Source organism: Procambarus clarkii, chromosome 19 (assembly GCF_040958095.1).
Source record: "Procambarus clarkii isolate CNS0578487 chromosome 19, FALCON_Pclarkii_2.0, whole genome shotgun sequence".
Taxonomy (NCBI): Eukaryota; Metazoa; Arthropoda; class Malacostraca; order Decapoda; family Cambaridae; genus Procambarus; species Procambarus clarkii.
The window spans coordinates 12,829,476-12,852,227 of record NC_091168.1 but is presented as its reverse complement, the minus strand read 5'-3'; the positions used below and the strand labels follow the sequence as shown (position 1 = coordinate 12,852,227).

General features: G+C 45.7%; 1 protein-coding gene across 8 annotated transcripts in view; it reads right to left on the bottom strand.

Moving 5' to 3' along the window:
* Nucleotides 1-22,752, bottom strand: part of LOC123757627 (kynurenine/alpha-aminoadipate aminotransferase, mitochondrial) — a 279,339-nt gene that overhangs the window by 144,747 nt on the left and 111,840 nt on the right. The gene's annotated exons all lie outside the window — the stretch shown is intronic.

Genomic DNA, 22,752 nt, shown 5'->3' with positions numbered 1-22,752 from the left:
TGTAGATTTGTAGACCTCATCCTGGAAACATTCTTGTATCAACATGTTAAACAAGCTACGAGGATGAGGGAAGGGGACGTTCCCTCCATGCTAGATTTGATATTTACCAGGAAGGAGGAAGAAATATTTGACATTCAGTACCTTCCTCCCTTGGGTAAAAGTGACCATGTCTTATTGATAATAAAGTATGCAGTGCATTATAATCTTCAAGAAAATAAGGAGGTTGAAGCAGTTGAAAAACCTGACTTCAGGAGAGGACATTATAGTGACCATAGAAAATTTTTTAGTGAGTGTAATTGGACTGACTTGTTGCTAGGCAAGGAAGTGAATGAGATATATGTCAAGTTTTGTGAAATATATGATAAAGGCACAAAAAAATTTATGCCAAAACAGAGATGCAGAACTAAGAAACAGGATTGGTTCACCAGAAATTGCAAAAAGGCAAGACACCAAAAGCCACCAATATGGAATCAATACAGGTAGAGGCCAAACCCCCAAACATACCAGCGATACAAAGATGCGAGAAACAACTACACGGCAGTGAGGAGAGGTAGAAAGAAATTTTGAAAAAGGGATTGCAGACAAATGTAAAACAGAACCAACTTTATTCAATAAATTCATAAACAACAAATTGCAGGTAAAGGATAATATTCAGAGGTTGAAAATGGGAAACAGATTCACGGAAAATGAAAAGGAAATTTGTGAAACACTAAACGAAAAGTAACATAGTGTGTTAGTACAATATGAAATCTTCAGGGAACCAGACACATTAAGAATTCCAGAGAACAACACAGAGCACATAGAGGTTTCTAGAAACGAAGTGGAAAAAATGCTCAAGGAGCTAAGTAAGAACAAAGCAGTTGGTCCAGATGGAGAATTCACCATGGGTTCTGAGAGAATGTGCATCTGAGCTCAGCATTCCACATCAACTGATTTTTCAGGCATCCCTGTTTACAGGAGTTGTAGCTGATCTGTGGAAAAAGGCTAACATAGTTCCAATCTACAAAAGTGGAAGCAGGGAAGACCCCCTCAATTATAGACCTGTATCATTGACAAGTGTAATAGTCAAAATATTGGAAAAAATCATTAAAACTAAATGGGTAGAACACCTGGAGGAAAACGAAATAATATCAGACAGACAGTATGGTTTTCGATCTGGAAGATCCTGTGTATCGAGTTTACTCAGTTTCTATGATCGAACCACAGAAATTTTACAGGAAAGAGATGGTTGGGTTGACTGCATCTATCTGGACCTAAAAAAGGCTTTCGACAGAGTTCCCCATAAGAGGTTGTTCTGGAAACTGGAACATATTGGAGGGGTGACAAGTAAGCTTCTAACATGGATGAAAAATGTCAGAACTGACAGAAAAATGAGGGCCGTAATCAGAGGCAAAGTATCAGATTGGAGGAATGTCACGTGTGGAGTACCACAGGGTTCAGTTCTTCCACCGGTCATGTTCATTGTCTACATAAACGATCTACCAGTGGGAATACAGAATTATATCAACATGTTTGCTGATGATGCTAAGATAATAGGGAAGACAAGAAACCTAGATGATTGTCATGCCCTTCAAGAAGACATAGATAAAATAAGTATATGGAGCAACACTTGACAAATAGAATTTAATGTGAATAAATGCCATGTTATGGAATTTGGAATTGGAGAACATAGACCCCACACAACCTATAAATTATGTGAGAAATCTTTAAAGAATTCTGACAAAGAAAGGGATCTAGGGGGGGTTCTAGATAGAAAACTGTCACCTGAGGACCACATAAAGAACATTGTGCGAGGAGAATATGCTACACTTTCTAACATCAGAATTGCTTTTAAATATATGGATGGAGAAATACTAAAGAAATTGTTCACCACTTTTGTTAGACCGAAGCTGGAATATGAATGTTGTATGGTGCCCATATCTCAAGAAGCACATCAACAAACTGGGAAAGGTGCAACGACATGCCACTAAGTGGCTCCCAGAACTAAAGGACAAGAGCTACGAGGAGAGGTTAGAGGCATTAAATATGCAAAAACTAGAAGATAGGAGAAAAGGAGGCGATATGATCAATACGTTCAAAATAGTAACAAGAATCGATAAAATTGATACGGAAGAATTCCTGAGACCCGGAACATCATGAACAAGAGGTCATTGATTTAAACTAACAAAACAAAGCTGCCAGAGAAATATAAGAAAATTCACATTTGTAAACAGATTGGTAGACAATTTGAACAAGTTAGGTGAGAAGGTGCTGGAGACCAAAACTGTCAGTAATTTCAAAGCATTATAAGACAAAGAGTGCTGGAAAGACGGGACACCACGAGCGTAGCTCTCATCCTGTTACTACACTTAGGTAATAACACAACAGGTATTACAGAGCACACAGCTGGTATTACACAGCACACAGCTGGTATTACAGAGCACACAGCTGGTATTACAGAGCACACAACAGGTATTACAGAGCACACAGCAGGTATTACAGAGCACACAACAGGTATTAAAGAGCACACAGCTGGTATTACAGAGCACACAGCAGGTATTACAGAGCACACAACAGGTATTACAGAGCACATGGCAGGCATTGCAGAGCACACAACATGTATCACAGACCACACAGCAAGTATTACAGAGCACACAGCTGGTATAACAGAGCATACAGCAGGTATTACAGAGCACACAGCAGGTATTACAGAACACAAAGCTGGAACTACAAAGCACAAAACAGGTATTACATATCACACAGCATGTATTACAGAGCACACAGCAGGTATTACAGAGCACACAGCTGGTATTACAGAGCACACAGCAGGTATTACAGAGCACATAGCAGGCACTACAGAGCACACAGCAGGCATTACAGAGAACACAGCAAGTATTACAGAGCACACAGTAGGAATTACAGAGCACACAGCAGGTATTACAGAGCACACAGCAGGTATTACAGAGCATATTTAAAAGGTGACACCCCTAGGGTCAACACTTGCAGCAGAGGAGCTCCAGCATATTTCAACAATCCTAAGTATTGTAGTACAGGTTGATGATAGTGAGTGGTGTCCCAGAGAACATAAAGGTATAGTGCTTTTGAAAAATAGGTGAGATAACAGGAAAGTGCTAAGGGAAGTGAAAAATCAGATGAGAAAAAGTTGCCCTAGTGTTTACAGTGCAGAGAAGAACATTCAAGATGGCCACCGGCAAGGGGAAAAACAAAACAGAGCTTAATTTTGAGGGATTCAATGAAGAAAGCATTGATATTAGCAGTCTACATAACAAGTTGGTAAATTTAGATACTATAGTGAACTCTCATGTAGAAATAATTAGTAAATTGAAAGAAAGTAATGACCATTTGAATAGCAAAGTTTTATGTCTTGAGGGTTTAGTGAAAGACTTGCGCAAGGATAAGAATCAATTGGAAACAAATTGCAAAGCCATGGAAGAAGAAAATAAACTCTTAAAAATAGCTTTGGAAGAAGTTAAAGTAAATTTAAACATAAATGACTACAATAGGTTAGGCAAGGAAATTCAACAGGAGAAACAGCTTTTGTCAGCACAGATGGAGGAAGTTACACAGGGAATAGAACAGTGCAAAAAAACCAGCATTGAATGTAATGAAACGCCATTTTCTGGGTGAGACCCGGAGGCTCCCCGGAGCTTTACCGGCTGATATGCTAATGTCAGACTTTAGCATCAGTCATGTGTATGAAGTTCTAGGGCCTACCAGGGACCACGAGCCAGAACCTGGCCCCCCTCAGAGAGGCAAGGGGAGCAATGGCCTATAGAAACCCCCGTGTGGTTGGAAGCATTCTATGTCTGCCATCGACCGGGTCAAGCATCCAGAAAGGTAAGCATTCCAAAACAAACCCCTATTCTGGTGAAAATTGCTACTTAAAGCCGAACTACTGAATAGAACTCTTCAACAGAAAACAAGGAAACTAGTATGACGTCATACGTCACCGCGCCGCTGTCTGCGCAGCTCCCTTTTCCCCCTCCCGGGGAAGGGGAAGCCCCAGACCTCCCACGCCGGCTATCCACCCATCAGTTCTGAGGCTGGATGTCAAAACACGTGAAAAACGCCGACTGGAGGGAGGGAGGGTTGCCGGTTAGCCTCCGGGTCTCACCCAGAAAATGGCGTTTCATTACATTCAACGCTGGTTTTCTGGGGGGGAGCCCCATCGGCTCCCCGGAGCTAACTACCCACAGAGGAAGGTCAAAGAGACAGAACCGGGAGGCGGACACCACGCACCCCCCCATGGAGGGGAGACAACTGGCAGCAAACGCCAACCCAAGGCGCCACAGCCCCGAAAATCCCGGGAACAACACGAGAACCACGAGCAGCAAGGCCCCTGCACGAACACCAAAAATCCATGCCCGAAAGACCGCAAGGCCACGTCGCCCAGACGGCAGCGAGAGCAGCGAAGCCACGAACGCCACAGGCATGTGGGAAGAACACAGGCAGCTTAACTGCAAGAACACGGCTGACCACCCGGGACACTATCACACGCGAACCGGGAAGAACAGAACCGGATCAACGCAAAACGCGCTCCGGACCCAAACGCCGTGGCATGCAAACAACTGCGGAGGGCCGCCACTGAACACAAAAACGACACACCCCCGGCCCGACCAACGAAGCACCAACAAACCCTGGACCCCTCCAGAATGCAGCAGCCCCACCCCACGCCAGAAAAGATGGAGACTGCTGCCACCAAACAACCAAAACGCTAAAACCGAAGAAGCAAGAAAACTCAGAGACTCGACCCCCAGAGGCAAAGGCCCAAAGGAAAGAGCCGACGAAAAAACACACCGGAACCGAAGGGGCACTACCAACCGAGGAGAAGACAGAGCACGCTGACCAGAGACCAGGATGGTGCAAGCGGCGCACGAACAGGCCGTTGGTGAAACGACGCACAAGACAGCTAACTAACGGTGCAGAAGCAACACCAAGACCGAAAGCAAGCTGAAGCAGCTCTGCCCGCGCCACACGAAAAGAGGCGACAGTATGTGGCAAGATGACGGCCCCCAACCCCCACCAGAAAACCAAGCCGAGAGTAAACCAAGCTAACAAGAGTAACCACCTAAGAAGGGACAGGAAAACGAAGGACCGCCAAAATACCCCATACTGCCGCCAAGAGAAGCACGCAGGTGGGACACCTACCACGAAGCCACCCGACCACCAACCGGAGGCGAGACCGCGAGGCAGAACAGAAGCAACCCTGACAAGGCCCCACCGAGCCCAGGAAAAAGGCGGAGCCGCAGGAAGATCTCGGGCGCGACCACCGAAACCCAGGCGGCACAAGGAGATGGAACGTCTGCCGAACAGAAAAACTCCCCAAAGCATGCAAGCCCGCCAGGAGTTCAGAAACGACGGGTCCGAGGCGAGACATCGCAAGACCCCAAAAAAAAAAACCGGCAGGGCAAGCTAGGAAACCAAAGAAGGCGGAAGGGTCGCCGCCAGAACAGTACCCGAACCAAGGGGTACGAACAACTGCAATAGACCGAGACAAAGAAGCACATCACAGGACACAGGCTGACCAACGCCTAAGAACACACGCAGAACATCCCTGCTGCAGAGGAGGCAGGAAGAAAGAGTAGAAGCACAAAAACCCCAGAACAACCAGGGGTGGACAATCAGGCAGGGACAGAAAAACCCCCACGCAATCCCCAGGCACAAAACGGCAGCAAAGTGCCACTCCACAACCGGACACAGAAACAAGGACACGCCACCGTGAAACACGGTACCAATGCACACGTGCAGCAGCAGCAACAGGCACCACTGCAACATGCAACATGTAAATAGCAACTCCTTTCTGCAAAGGCAGAGAACGGAGCAGGCAGACCCCAGACAGGGCCAACGGAGACACGACAAAACCCTGCAGGCCCAGAAACCAGCACCAGGCGACCGACGGCGGAGAAACCCCGCTCGATACCTGCTGGATGAGGTACTGGGAGCTCTTTTACACCTGAAGCCCGGCCCAAGGCCAGGCTAGACCGGCCAGAGGGTGGCCCACCAGGCAATACTAGGAGCAGTCCACCGGCCCACATACCCCCACAACCAGGACGGGCCGGAACTGCCATACGAAAAATGGCTAGTGCGCCCTGGAAGTCCACGGGCGAACCAGCAAGAAGGCTTATGCTCGCAAGTAGGTCGTGTACCAAGCACAGACCTCTGATGGCAATACAGTGTTCCCCAAATGTGCCAATAGCACCACTGCACTCCACTGGTACTATCCCGCAAGTTCTACCAGATAGGCGGGACCCAAGAGCCAGAGCTCAAATCCTGCAAGCACAGCCAGGAGCCTTACCAGGTGAGTACAGAACCAACCCTACAACCCCCACACCTCACAACATTAAAAAAAAGAGGGTCCCCTGAATGACTCCAGCATGGGTTGGACATACACATGAGGGGGACAGGAAGGGTTGAAAAAGGGACAGTCACTGATGTGCGAACGGTCTCAGTCGTACAAAAAATACCTAAATAAAGACAGGTATATAAACAACACCGCATCCAGCGCCCGGCCAAAAGACGCCAGACCGCAGAAACTCACCTGGCGAATGGTGGCACGAACTTGACACGACTCAACCGTGCCCAGAAGAACCTGGGAGCACCGCCCGGTGAAGACGCCAGAGCCGGACCCTGCCGGACCCGCAGGAGAGCAGGGAGAGGCGAAGGAGGCGGTCCACACCCATGACACAGGGAAAACCGCGGTGTCCTCCCCACAACTGGGAACCAGGACACCCCCGGCGCGAAGGGGCACATACCGCAGCCAGGGAGAAGAACGAGAGGCGAAGCACTGTAGCAAAAAGGGCGCAAAACACCAGCACTGAAACACCGCCCAGACCAAAACAAACTCCACGGCGCATGCGCATAACACGCTGGCCGAACCGCACACCCTCCCTGCGGGAAGGTGCCAGCCAGGACTACTGCACGAGAAAAGTAGCCAAAAGAGGAAGCCGGAACAATAAAACCGGCCAAGAAGCAAAGAGCCCAACCGGGCGACAAGCAGCCCAACCGGGCGACAAGCAGCCCAACCGGGCGACAAGCAGCCCAACCGGGCGACAAGCAGCCCAACAGGGCGACAAGCAGCCCAACAGGGCGACAAGCAGCCCAACAGGGCGACAAGCAGCCCAACAGGGCAACAAGCAGCCCAACCGGGCGACAAGTAGCCCAGCAGGGCGACAAGTAGCCCAAGAGGGCGACAAGGACGAGGAGCCGACAGACGTTCCAATAATGCGGGAAGTAGCGAAAAACCTTCCCGTACCCTCGAGAACACAGAAGCCAACACTAGTCCCGAAGGCACACGAAGGCTCAGGCGCACCCGAGATCAGAAGTCACGCAGAACCCCATTGAACGGCGAAACATGACGAAAACACCGTCCCAAAAAGGGGTGGGAGGAAACATCCACCCACAGGACGGAACCAACCGACTCAAAGGCCAAGGAACCGAGCCCGGGGAGAGGCCGACGCCCAACAGCACGTACGGCGAGTGGGGAGGAAAAACCCCACTCCGCGTAACCACAAGCCCCGCCTAGAGGGGGATAAAAACCCCCACGGGGTCCAACGGGGCCAAGGCCCCCCAAGTCAGCCCCTCCCCAGCCCCGGGAACCTACACGACAGGCCCCGGGGCCGAGCCGTTCCCTCAAAGCCCCGGCCGTACCAGAAAACCGGGGCAGCCGTGAAAACACTAAAGAAGGGAGCCCACTGGCAGACTCGTACAACACGGCTGGAGGAACAGGCTCAAATGCCCCCGTCACTACCCCGGAAGGGGAATTCCCCGAGACTGCCCGAGTCTCAACACCATCAAAAACCCCGCCCCGAACCTACAGACGGTAAGGAACCGGATGCAGGCAGGAAGGGTGATCCAGGGAAAAGACAAGGGGGCGTGGATGGAACCGAAGCAACCAACACCCCCAAGTCCCAAAACGAACTACAACGGGGCAGCCCCGGGGCTCCCGGGGAGGAAACCATGAGAACGTTGCCACCACCAAGGCTCAAGTGCAACGCCCCTGCTGCCCGCACCCGCTTTGTTAGCACAACTGGGTAACCGAGCCACAACGAGCAACCAAACTCGCAGGACTCCGGGTCGAAGGTGTCACCGACCCCACAGGCAGCAGACGGAGGCAAAACAGAGAGTCACCCAGAGACAAAGGGTGAGAGCAACCCTCAAACTCGCTGGAAGCGAGGGGGGGGGACTCTGGGGTCACATCCATCGGACCCGCGCGCCCCCAGGAGTTTCCCAGGGTCCCGAGCGTTTACTATAAGAGGACTCGCGCTCAGGTAATCCCAGGCAGGGTACTGCTAACCGGCACCCAAAGCTACCAAACAACTTTCTGAGAGCTGAACCCCCGGGACGTGTACACTCACGGGGACCTAGCAGGGGTACCACCAGAAAATACTCGGAACACAAGGGACACAAGGGGCAAGAACGAAGGCAGACCCCCCCCACCAGGTAGATAAACAAAAAGAAAAAGAAAACCTCGCAAGAGGACAGCGTACCCAAGCGGAACAGAGCCGGCCGCTATGATTGGTAAAGACAAGCTGCACAGTACCCTGCGCCCCACCAGAGCAAAAACTGCCCCTTACTCCAAGGCGAACAAGGGAGACAGAACACCCGAGCACACAAAGAGCGGCCGAAAACCAAGCGGTAAACGGCCAAGCAGGGGCAGGACCCAAGGAACTTGTGGAAGGTGGCCCCAAGCCCCAAGGGCAGTACTTACAGGGCACCTAGGGAAGGGAACCCTAGGCGCATACAGCCCGAGTACTGAAGAATCACTCCCGGCTCACGCACCACCTAGAAAACAGACACCACACTCTAGGTACAGTGCTGAAACAACCACTGGAGACGGAGCACATAACCGTTGCCCATAGTATCAGCCGAAGAACTGATGGGTGGATACCCGGCGTGGGAGGTCTGGGGCTCCCCCTTCCCTCTCCCGGGGAGGGGGGAGCTGCGCAGACAGCGGCGAGGTGACGTATGACGTCATACTAGTTTCCTTCTTTTCTGTTGAAGAGTTCTATCCACTAGTTCGGCTTTAGGTAGCAATTTTCACCAGAATAGGGGTTTGTTTTGGAATGCTTACCTTTCTGGATGCTTGACCCGGTCGATGGCAGACATAGAATGCTTCCAACCACACGGGGGTTTCTATAGGCCATTGCTCCCCTTGCCTCTCTGAGGGGGCCAGGTTCTGGCTCGTGGTCCCCGGTAGGCCCTAGAACTCCATACACCTGACTGATACCAAAGTCTGACATTAGCATATCAGCCGGTAAAGCTCCGGGGAGCCGACGGGGCTCCCCCCAGAAATCAGCATGAAAATTACATCTGCTGAAGACATTGATAAACTACAAACATATATTAACAAAGTTTTCGATTGGGCAGCAAAAAATAACATGATGTTTAATGGTGATAAATTCCAGGTACTCAGATACGGCAAAAATTAGAATCTTAAACATAATACAGGGTACAAAACACAATCGAATCTGCCCATAGTAGGAAAACAGCATGTCAAGGATTTGGGAATAATGATGTCCGACGACCTAACGTTTAGGGAGCATAACCAAGCAAGTATTGCGTCAGCCAGAAAAATGATAGGATAGATTACGAGAACCTTCAAGTCCAGAGATCGCATCACAATGGTTGTACTCTTCGAATCATTTGTGTTGTCCCATCTTGAGTACTGCTCAGTACTCACTTTCCCCTTCAGAGCAAGAGAGATTGCTGAAATTGAGGGAATACAGAGAACATATACGGCACGCATAGACGAGATAAAGCACCTAAATTATTGGGATCGTCTCAAAGCTCTCCAAATGTACTCACTAGAAAGGAGACGAGAGAGATACCAAATTATATACACATGGAAAATACTGGAGGGACAGGTCCCAAAACTGCACAGTAAAATAACAACGTACTGGAGTGGACGACATGGAAGAAAATGCAGAATAGAACCAGTGAAGAGCAGAGGTGCCATGGGCACAATCAGAGAACACTGTATGAACATCAGAGGTCCACAGTTCTCCAACGTCCTACCAGCGAGCATCAGAAATATTATAGGAATAACCGTGGACATCTTCTAGAGGAAACTCAATTGTTTCCTTCAAGGAGTGCTGGACCAACCGGGCTGTGGTGGGTATGTGGGCCTGAGGGCCGCTCCAAGCAACAGCCTGGTGAACCAAATTCTCACGAGTCAAGTCTGGCCTCGGGCCAGGCTTGGGGAGTAGAACTACTCCCAGAACCCCATCAATCAGGTATCAACCAGGTGGTATTACAGAGCACACAGCAGGTATTACAGAGCACACAACATGTATTACAGAGCACACAGCTGGCATAACAGCATACAGCTGGTATTACAGAGCACACAGTTGGTGTTACAGAGCACACAGTTGGTGTTACAGAGCACACAATAGGTTTTACAGAGCACACAATAGGTTTTACAGTGCACACAACAGGTATTACAGAGCAGACAGCAGGTATTACATAGCACACAACAGGTATTACAGAGCACACAGTGGGTATTACAGAGCACACAGTTGTTATTACAGAGCACACAGCAGGTATTGCAAAGCACACATGTATTACAATGCACACAGCTGGTATTACAGAGCATACAACAGGCATTACAGAGCACACAGCTGGTATTACAGAGCACAAATCAGGAATTTCAGAGCTCAAAGCAGGTATTACAGAACACAAAGCAGATATTACAGAGCACATAGCAGGTATTACAGAGCACATAGCAGGCATTACAGAGCACACAGCTGGTATTACAGAGCACACAACAGGTATTACAGAGCACACAGCTGGTATTACAGAGCACACAACAGGTATTACAGAGCACACAGCTGGTATTACAGAGCACACAACAGGTATTACAGAGCACACAGCAGGTATTACAGAGCACACAGCAGGTATTACAGAGCACACAGCAGGTATTACAGAGCACACAGCAGGTATTACAGAGCACAAGAAGCACATCATCAAACTGGAAAAGGTGCAAAGACATGCTACTAAGTGGCTCCCAGAACTGAAGGGCAAGAGCTACGAGGAGAGGTTAGAAGCATTAAATATGCCAAAACTAGAAGACAGAAGAAAAAGAGGTGATATGATCACTACGTACAAAATAGTAACAGGAATTGATAAAATCGACAGGGAAGACTTCCTGAGACCTGGAACTTCAAGAACAAGAGGTCATAGATTTAAACTAGCTAAACACGGATGCCGAAGAAATATAAGAAAATTCACCTTCGCAAATAGAGTGGTAGACGGTTGGAACAAGTTGAGTGAGAAGGTGGTGGAGGCCAAGACCGTCAGTAGTTTCAAAGCGTTATATGACAAAGAGTGCTGGGAAGACGGGACACCAGGAGCGTAGCTCTCATCCTATAGCTACACTTAGGTAATTACACTTAGGTAATTACACAGCTGGTATTACAGAGCACATAGCAGGCATTACAGAGCACACAGCAGGTACTACAGAGCATACAGCAGGTATTACAGAGCACACAGCGAGTATTACAGAGCACACAGCAGGTATTACAGAGCACATAGCAGGTATTACAGAGCACATGGCAGGTATTATAGAGCACACAACAGGTATTACAGAGCACACAACAGGAATTATAGAGCACGCAGCAGGTATTACAGAACACATAGCAAGTATTACAGAGCACACAGCAGGCATTACAGAGCACACAGCTGGCATTACAGAGCACACAGCTGGCATTACAGAGCACACAGAAGGCATTACAGAGCACACAGCAGGTATTACAGAGCACACAGCAGGTATTACAGAGCACACAGCAGGTATTACAGAGGAAGGTGACACCCCTAGGGTCAACACTTGCAGCAGAGGAGCTCCAGCATATTTCAACAATCCTAAGTATTGTAGTACAGGTTGATGATAGTGAGTGGTGTCCCAGAGAACATAAAGGTATAGTGCTTTTGAAAAATAGGTGAGATAACAGGAAAGTGCTAAGGGAAGTGAAAAATCGGATGAGAAAAAGTTGCCCTAGTGTTTACAGTGCAGAGAACATTTAAGATGGCCACTGGTAAGGGGAAAAACAAAACAGAGCTTGATTTTGAGGGATTCAATGAAGAAAGCATTGATATTAGCAGTCTACATAACAAGTTGGTAAATTTAGATACTATAGTGAACTCTCATGTAGAAATAATTAGTAAATTGAAAGAAAGTAATGACCATTTGAATAGCAAAGTTTTATGTCTTGAGGGTTTAGTGAAAGACTTGCGCAAGGATAAGAATCAATTGGAAACAAATTGCAAAGCCATGGAAGAAGAAAATAAACTCTTAAAAATAGCTTTGGAAGAAGTTAAAGTAAATTTAAACATAAATGACTACAATAGGTTAGGCAAGGAAATTCAACAGGAGAAACAGCTTTTGTCAGCACAGATGGAGGAAGTTACACAGGGAATAGAACAGTGCAAGAAAGATATGCAACTCACTTATGCACAAGTGGCCAAGGAGAAGGAAAAAATAGAAGAAGCAGTAAAGGAAGTCAAACACTGCAGCAACCAAGATAAAACAAACATTAGGCTAGAAGTGAGGAAAGAATTGGCATCTAACCCGAAGTTGGTGCAAAACACAGTTGATCGGAGTAAGTCCCTGATCATTTTTGGCTGCAAAGAAAAGGCGATAACATCTAGGTCAGAAAGAGCTGTAGAAGAAGCTAAAGTAGTAGATAAAATTGTTGGCCTCGTGGAAGGTCTTACAAACAGAGAGAATGTGTGCGACTACAGGAGAATAGGCAGGTACGTAAAAGGGAAAGATCGACCTTTGAGGATCACCCTAAACGGTGCCAAACAGATGGAAGAAGTACTAAGGAATGCTAGAAAATTGCAAAGGGATGAGGATGGGAAAGGGTGGTCATTAAGACGAGATCTTTCAAAAGAAGATAGAGAGAAGCTGAAACTGAACCTCGCCGAGGCAAAACATTTAAATGAGAGCAGGAATGAAGAAGAAATAAATTCTTTTTTCTACAAAGTGATAGGGGTAGGCAAACCAGTAAAGTGGTACATAAAGGCAAACCAACAAAATCAATAGAGAGAGGGGGAGTGAAGAATAAGGAGAGGGGGAACAAGTTCCTGAAGATTGCATACACCAACATAGATGGAGTGAGATCGAAGATACTGGAGTTAAGTGATGTAATACAGCTGCAGACACCAGACATTGTTGCACTCACGGAGACAAAACTTGAAGATGTAATTTTAAATGAGGTCATATTCCCAAGGGGCTACTCAATTTGGAGACGGGACAGAAAAATTAGGAAAGGCGGTGGCGTTGCTGTGCTGGTAAAAGAACACCTAAAGGTGAAGGAAATAATGACTGCCAATCCACAAGAAGTTGACATAATAGCACTAGAGATCTGCTATGAGGATGATAAACTAATGATGATAAATGCATATAGTCCACCGCCAAGCAGCACATGGTCAAAGGAGGAGCTAGATAGTAAACGTGAAGGTCTTATAAGAATAATGAGAGAGATTATAGCGAGAGCGGATAACGATAGATCACGACTGTTGATAGTCGGTGACTTCAACTTGAAATCCATAGACTGGGAAGCATATGAAGCTAAAACAGAAGATTTTTGGACCTGTAAATTTGTAGACCTCATCCTGGAAACATTCTTGTATCAACATGTTAAACAAGCTACGAGGATGAGGGAAGGGGACGTTCCCTCCATGCTAGATTTGATATTTACCAGGAAGGAGGAAGAGATATTTGACATTCAGTACCTTCCTCCCTTGGGTAAAAGTGACCATGTCTTTTTGGGAATAAAGTATGCAATGCGTTATAAGCTGGAAGAAAATAAGGAGGTTGAAGCAGTTGAAAAACCAGACTTCAGGAGAGGACATTATGGTGACCTTAGAAATTTTTTTAGTGAGTATAATTGGACAGACTTGATGCTAGGCAAGGAAGTGAATGAGATGTATGGCAAGTTTTGTGAAATATATGATAAAGGCACAAAAAAATTTATACCAAAACAGAGATGCAGAACTAGGAAACAGGATTGGTTCAATAGAAATTGCGAGAGGGCTAGAGACCGAAAGACACAAAAATGGAATCAATACAGGAAGAGGCCGAACCCCCAAACATACCAGCGATACAAAGATGCGAGAAACAACTACACGGCAGTGAGGAGAGAGGCAGAAAGAAATTTTGAAAAAGGGATTGCGGACAAATGTAAAACAGAACCAGGTCTATTCTATAAATTCATAAACAACAAATTGCAGGTAAAGGATAATATTCAGAGGTTGAAAATGGGAAATAGATTCACGGAACATGAAAAGGAAATGTAAGAAACACTAAACGAAAAGTTCCAAAGTGTGTTTGTACAAAATGAAATCTTTAGGGAACCAGATACAATAAGAATTCCAGAGAACAACATAGAACACATAGAGGTGTCTAGAGACGAAGTGGAAAATGCTCAAGGAGCTCGGTAAGAACAAAGCAGCTGGCCCAGATGGCGTTTCACCATGGGTTCTGAGAGAATGTGCATCTGAGCTCAGCATTCCACTTCACCTGATCTTTCAGGCATCCCTGTGTACAGGAATCGTAGCAGACGGGTGGAAACAGGCTAACATAGTTCCAATCTACAAAAGTGGCAGCAGGGAAGACCCCCTCAATTATAGACCTGTATCATTGACAAGTGTAATAGTGAAAGTATTGGAAAAACTAATCAAAACTAAATGGGTAGAACACCTAGAGAGAAATGATATAATATCAGACAGACAGTATGGTTTTCGATCTGGAAGATCCTGTGTATCGAATTTACTCAGTTTCTATGATCGAGCCACAGAGATATTACAGGAAAGAGATGGTTGGGTTGACTGCATCTATCTGGACCTAAAAAAGGCTTTCGACAGAGTTCCACATAAGAGGTTGTTCTGGAAACTGGAAAATATTGGAGGGGTGACAGGTAAGCTTCTATCATGGATGAAAAATTTTCTGACTGATAGAAAAATGAGGGCAGTAATCAGAGGCAATGTATCAGAATGGAGAAATGTCACAAGTGGAGTACCACAGGGTTCAGTTCTTGCACCAGTGATGTTTATTGTGTACATAAATGATCTACCAGTTGGTATACAGAATTATATGAACATGTTTGCTGATGATGCTAAGATAATAGGAAGGATAAGAAATTTAGATGACTGTCATGCCCTTCAAGAAGACCTGGACAAAATAAGTATATGGAGCACCACTTGGCAAATGGAATTTAATGTTAATAAATGTCATGTTATGGAATGTGGAATAGGAGAACATAGACCCCACACAACCTATATATTATGTGAGAAATCTTTAAAGAATTCTGATAAAGAAAGAGATCTAGGAGTGGTTCTAGATAGAAAACTATCACCTGAGGACCACATAAAGAATATTGTGCAAGGAGCCTATGCTATGCTTTCTAACTTCAGAATTGCATTTAAATACATGGATGGCGATATACTAAAGAAATTGTTCATGACTTTTGTTAGGCCAAAGCTAGAATATGCAGCTGTTGTATGGGGCCCATATCTTAAGAAGCACATCAACAAACTGGAAAAGGTGCAAAGACATGCTACTAAGTGGCTCCCAGAACTGAAGGGCAAGAGCTACGAGGAGAGGTTAGAAGCATTAAATATGCCAAAACTAGAAGACAGAAGAAAAAGAGGTGATATGATCACTACATACAAAATAGTAACAGGAATTGACAAAATCGACAGGGAAGACTTCCTGAGACCTGGAACTTCAAGAACAAGAGGTCATAGATTTAAACTAGCTAAACACAGATGCCGAAGAAATATAAGAAAATTCACCTTCGCAAATAGAGTGGTAGACGGTTGGAACAAGTTAAGTGAGAAGGTGGTGGAGGCCAAGACCGTCAGTAGTTTCAAAGCGTTATATGACAAAGAGTGCTGGGAAGACGGGACACCACGAGCGTAGCTCTCATCCTGTAACTACACTTAGGTAATTACACTTAGGTAATTACACAGCAGGTATTACAGAGCACAAAGCACGTATTACAGAGCACACATCAGGTATTACAGAGCACACAGCAGGTATTACAGAGCACACAGAAGGTATTACAGAGCACACACCAGGCATTACAGAGCACACAGCATTTATTACAGAGCACAAAGCAGGTATTACAGAGCACACAGTTGGTATTACAGAGCACACAGCAGGTATTACAGAGCACACAACAGGCATTACAGAGCACACAACAGGTATTACAGAGCACACATCAGGTATTACAGAGTACACAACATGTATTACAGAGCACTCAGCACGTATTACATAGCACACATCAGGTATTATAGAGCATACAGCAGGTATTACAGAGCACACAGCTGGTATTACAGAGCACACAGCAGGTATTACAGAGCACACAGCAGGTATTACAGAGCACACAGCAGGCATTACAGAGCACACAACAGGTATTACAGAGCACACAACAGGTATTACAGAGCACACAGCAGGTATTACAGAGCACACGGCAGGTACTACAGAGCACACAGCAGGTATTACAGAGCACACAGCAGGCATTACAGAGCACACAGCAGGTATTACAGAGCACACAACAGGTATTACAGAGCACACAACAGGTATTACAGAGCACACAGCAGGTATTACAAAGCACACAGCATTTATTACAGAGCACAAAGCAGGTATTACAGAGCACACAGTTGGTATTACAGAGCACACAGCAGGTATTACAGAGCACAAAGCAGGTATTACAGAGCACACAGTTGGTATTACAGAGCACACAGCAGGTATTACAGAGCACACAACAGGCATTACAGAGCACACAACAGGTATTACAGAGCACACATCAGGTATTACAGAGTACACAACATGTATTACAGAGCACTCAGCACGTATTACATAGCACACATCAGGTATTATAGAGCATACAGCAGGTATTACAGAGCACACAGCTGGTATTACAGAGCACACAGCAGGTATTACAGAGCACACAGCAGGTATTACAGAGCACACAGCAGGCATTACAGAGCACACAACAGGTATTACAGAGCACACAACAGGTATTACAGAGCACACAGCAGGTATTACAGAGCACACGGCAGGTACTACAGAGCACACAGCAGGTATTACAGAGCACACAGCAGGCATTACAGAGCACACAGCAGGTATTACAGAGCACACAACAGGTATTACAGAGCACACAACAGGTATTACAGAGCACACAGCAGGTATTACAAAGCACACAGCAGGTATTACAGAGCACACAACAGGTATTACAGAGCACACAGCAGGTATTACAGAGCACATAGCAGGTCTTACAGAATGCACAAGAGCCCCGTGTCAACTTGTGCTTGGCCTATAATGGTGCAATAGGCCTACCTCATGTAGGAAAATTGACATTTTCCAGACTCGTGATAAGAGAAACTTTACTCTACACAGAATTATATTTGCACTTAATAATAATTAATAAATATTGTGCTTAATTTGGTAATAAGCAGAGGGGATGGACAGTATAGCAAACAAAACAAACATAAAAACAAAGATATAGGATGCAATGACACAGAGTAAGTTAACCCATAACCCTCAAACTGCTCGGGGTCCAAATGGAATTAGCACCCACAGGCGCAACAAAAAAAAAATTCAAATTTTTTTTTCTTTTTAATCTTTTTATTTGTGTTCCTTGAGCACGGAAAAAATAATAAAAAAATTTAATTACACTTACCATGGATGTAAATAAGCTGAGAAAATCGTCGATGACGTCACGCCTGATCTTCGCTGGACCGCTGTGCGCCCGGGGTGAGTCAGGCGCGATGGAGGAGGAGCGCGAATTTATTTTCGCGTTATTATTTACAGTATCTATAGCGTATTTTACACCCATTTTTTTCACTGGTGTGGTTCAATATGTTCTCACAAGATGATTTATAAACATAAAACTGTTGTCAATGTATATTGTATCCACATATTAGTGTCACAAGTATTTGCACAAAAATGTCTTATTTCACAATAAAATATACAATTTCTTATGATTTATTTCCACTATATACACTCACTTATTCTGTATTTACATGTTTTGGCACCAGTCTTGGACATTAAGAAGTCATCAAGACTGTGATACTCGTTGAAACATCGGACATGGCACGGAACGACCTGACACGCTATGCACCAAGTCATCACCATTTTTCTTTTCTGTTCTCTTTTGGTTGTTGACCAGCATACAACACACGCACGCACGCTGGCCTACTGCACGCTTTCCAGTTGGTGGTAAAAACCTGAGATTGTGTGTCATAAAGGCATCCCTGTAAGTGAGCCTGGGTGTTGGATCATGGTGCAATACCGGGTTCAAAATGGGCCTCTGTATGCCAGGAATTACTTTGCCAAACTTCTGTAGTAATTGTGTTACTACAGTGAAATTGAATGCACAGAAATTACGTTTACCACCTGTTTTGACAAGATACATATTTTAACTGTTCAGCATTGTTACGTCAACGAGGTGGAAAAACATTTTCTTGGTCCACTTCACTGTTTTCCGTACACACTCCACTGCCCCCACCATCATATCACATTTATCCACCAAACGCATGTTGATGTTATAGTCCAAGATACAATCAGGCTTATAGATTAGTTCTCTGGTGGTTCTGTTCACCTTGCCACTGTCCAGCATTGTTCCAGCATGAATGGTGGTCAACATGTTCACTTCACGCCTGTCTTTCCACCGCACTGAAAGTATTCCACCTGTTTTTCTGAGCTCGCAATCACCAACCTGCATAGCACCTGGAAACACTGGCATTTCCCTTCGTTTTGCCTTCACTGTGCCACACACTCCAGCTCTATTATCAAGCAAGAACCTAGTTAGCAAGGGACTGGTATAATAGTTACCTGTGTACAATATGTGGCCCATGTTCAGATATGATGCAAGCAGTGACTTCACAACACTACCTAAGAGGCCATGTTGGTCATTAGCAGGAATGTCTACATTTGTACCCGTATACATTATCATATGTAACACAATTCCTGTTTCACAGTCACAGAGTACAAAGAATTTCAATCCAAATCGGTGGCATTTGGAGGGAATATACTGCTTGAAGGCAAGACGTCCTTTGAAAAGCACAAGGGATTCGTCCATCACAAGCTTCTGAGCTGGTACATAGAAATCCCTGTACTTTCCGATAAGTTCATTCAGGACGTGCCTTACCTTCTAAAGCCTATCATCATCATTCCTGTCTTCATCATTTGCAAAGTGAAGACACCTGCTAGACAGACTTACTGCTAGAATCCACTCAGTAAAACATCTAAACTATTGGGACCGACTAAAGAGCCTAAATCTGTACTCCCTTGAGTGCAGGCGGGAGAGATACATAATAATTTACACGTGGAAAATATTAGAGGGGCTGGTCCCAAACCTGCACACAGAAATAACATCACATGAGACCAGAAGACATTGCAGGATGTGCAGAATACCCCCGTTGAAAAGCAGAGGTGCAACAAGTACTCTGAGAGAGAACTCTATCAACATCAGAGGCCCGCGACTGTTCAACACGCTTCCGCTACACATAAGGGGCATAACTGGCAATCCCCTCACAGTGTTCAAGAGAGAACTGGATAAGCACCTCCAAAGGATACCTGATCAACCAGGCTGTGACTCATACGTCAGGCTGCGAGCAGCCACATCCAACAGCCTGGTTGATCAGTCCAGCAACCAGGAGGCCTGGTCGATGACCGGGCCGCGGGGATGCTAAGCCCTGGAAGCACCTCAAGGTAACCTGAGGATTATCGCAAATCGGTCTCGAGACATATATTTGCCGAACATTGGTGTTGGAACAGTATGGTGTTTGCTCCAATAATGGTCGATTACGTGTTTGACACAATGTTTCATCAACATACACAGTGCCAAAAACACATACATTTCACCTACAATCATATCTTTCCATCGCTGCAAACGCGAATAATCGGATAACTTCTCCTCATCAATGAGATCACTCGCATATTTGTTCGTCTCATGAACAAGATGTTCCATTAGCGGCTCATCAAAATATGCAGTAAAATAGTCCATTTCACACATATCTGCACCTTTATCAGGGAAAATGTCTGTAATTCCAACATCCGAATTATCAAAAACAGGAATTTGAGGAACAAAATCTGTCCCATCACTCCACACAAAAACACCGGGAGTCTTTCTAGAGCCAATAGCGGCACCACGGCGAGGAAACCGTGTACCAGGAGCTGAAGCAGGTCTAGGAACAGTAGGGGCGGGCAGGGACGGTGATGGAAAATTCCTCGATGTTGAAGGTCTTTGTTCATGTGGTGCCATGTGGTGCCGCATGGCTTGGCCAGATGCTGTTGATGTGACAAATTGTCGCTTGGCAACACCTCACACTCCTCCACTGGCACTAGCGAAACTATTTTCCGATTCTAAGTCACTAAAACCAGAAAATGATTCACCTTCTTCAGAATCGTCGAGCAAAACATCAATATCTTGCAAGGGAGCACATGAACCGGGTGGCCTTGCACAAATTGGGGTCAAGTGAGGGCGAGAAAACATGGGCGAGATGCTAGGCCTAGCCCTGGTGGAGCCAGCATGTTCACACTCGTCGTCGGTCGTATCCACCTCCGAGGGCTGTGTGTAGTCATGATCAAAGTCTAAGTCAAAGTCATCAAAATCAAAGTCAAAGTCTATATCAGACTCATCACCATCCGGGAACCAATTACGAGTAATTTCGTCCTCGGTCAGAGGTCACGAGGAACGCCTCGCTGAGCGGGGTCGGTCGTCGGAACTTGATGCGCTCGCCATGGTGTCCGCCGGGTAACTGAGGTCTGTACACAACGGGGACCCACGCTGGATTTTTTTCCCAGGCGGGGTTTGTTTATGGTCGGTTGAGGCTCGCCGATGACTACCCCTATCCCACGCGGGGCGTTTAAATTATAGCGCTAGACACGAAATCATATATAAATGATGTGCGCGGTTTCGGTTTTGTCACTGATATCATATATATATATGATATGCGCGGTTTGAGGGTTAAACTGCGCAACACGTCATATGCAGGGTTGAGTAACTTGCAATAAATTGTGCAGATGCGATGGAGTACTACGCAAGATTTAAACAGCCCAGGGATACACGGGGTTCACCACACTTTCATCAGGGCTCTTGTAAACAGATGCCATTAAAAAAAAAAAATATCGTGGGCCACATTCCCGGGTGTTAGCGCCTCAGTAGTGATTGAGCCACCAAGGCTGATGCACGTAGCACGAGCTCACAGCACTGCTGTTCAGCTTGTGACCACAGCATCGCTTAAAAATACCATATTATATATATTTATGCTATTATTTAGCAATGATAGTATTATAGAAGACCCCTGACTGTGATAAAAGTGACCAGGATTCTGGTAATAGCAGGATTGTTGTGATAATTAGTGCTGTAGTGGGAGGAGTAATCTTGGTGGGAAGGGAGGTAGCATTGTCTGCTGACTATGTGAGACCACCTTTTACTGTCTGGATTCACTTTACCAGCTTAGTTGTTCGCTATGGACCTTGAATGTGTGAGGGAGGCATCCGTCAGCTGACTGTGTGTAGCAACGTCTCTTAGTGCCTGAACTAACTATATCAGCTTAGTTGTACAGTTGTTTATCTTGAGATGATTTCGGGGCTTTTTATTGTCCCCGCGGCCCGGTCTTCGACCAGGCCTCCACCCCCAGGAAGCAGCCCGTGACAGCTGACTAACACCCAGGTACCTATTTTACTGCTAGGTAACAGGGGCATAGGGTGAAAGAAACTCTGCCCATTGTTTCTCGCCGGCGCCTGGGATCGAACCCAGGACCACAGGATCACAAGTCCAGCATGCTGTCCGCTCGGCCGACCGGCTCCCTTGGTGTGGTGGTGAACAAGTTGTTGAAGAACAAAGAGTTGTGGTGAACAAAACTTGTAGATACCTATATATAATGTCTGTATATAGTGAATAAAAGCAAAAACAGTATTGTGAGAGGAGAATGTGGGCGAGTCAGGTGAGTTGATGGAGGTAGGAAATGGCAGCCAGTGGTGGGCTGCCACTGGCTGCCACTGCCACTCAGCATGCCAACTTAATGGTTTGTTATGGTGAACATGAATGTAGATACTTATATATAACGTCTGTATATAGTGAATAAAATAAAAAACAGTATGGTGGGAGGAGAATGTGGGCGAGTGAGGTGTTGAGGGAGTGAGTAACAGCGAGTGGCTGGCTGGTGTGTGGCGATCACTCCTCGTTGCTTTTTGACTCATAATAGCAACTTAGTGGTTCGTTATGGTGAACAAAACATGCAGATACTTATATATAATCTGTGTATATAGTGTAATAGCCGACAAATTATTTGTTCACTGTTTGATGAACATAATAATTGAAATCAACAATATGCACACCATAATTTTGAGTACAGCAATGATTCACTCATTTTATTATATAAATATATCACACTACACACTATTGAATAATATTACAGCAAAAAAAACTACGAAAAATCAATCGGAGACATTGAAATAATTAGGTAATTATCTCTTTGTGGCCACTCCTGCCTGACAGCTGGGAGCAACAGATCGTCTGGGACGCACGCTGAGTCAGCGCCTGTTTTTGGCCAGACTTCCCCGCCCTATAACGGGCAACATATGCACTTACGATTTTTGTATTATTTTTCCCATGATCAGAGAACACAAATTAACAGGTTTAGAAGAAATTTTTTTTTTTTTTTTTTTTTTGGTATGCACCTGTGGGTGACAAATGCTAATTAGCCCTGAACAACACAAGGGTTAAGGGAAATACTCAG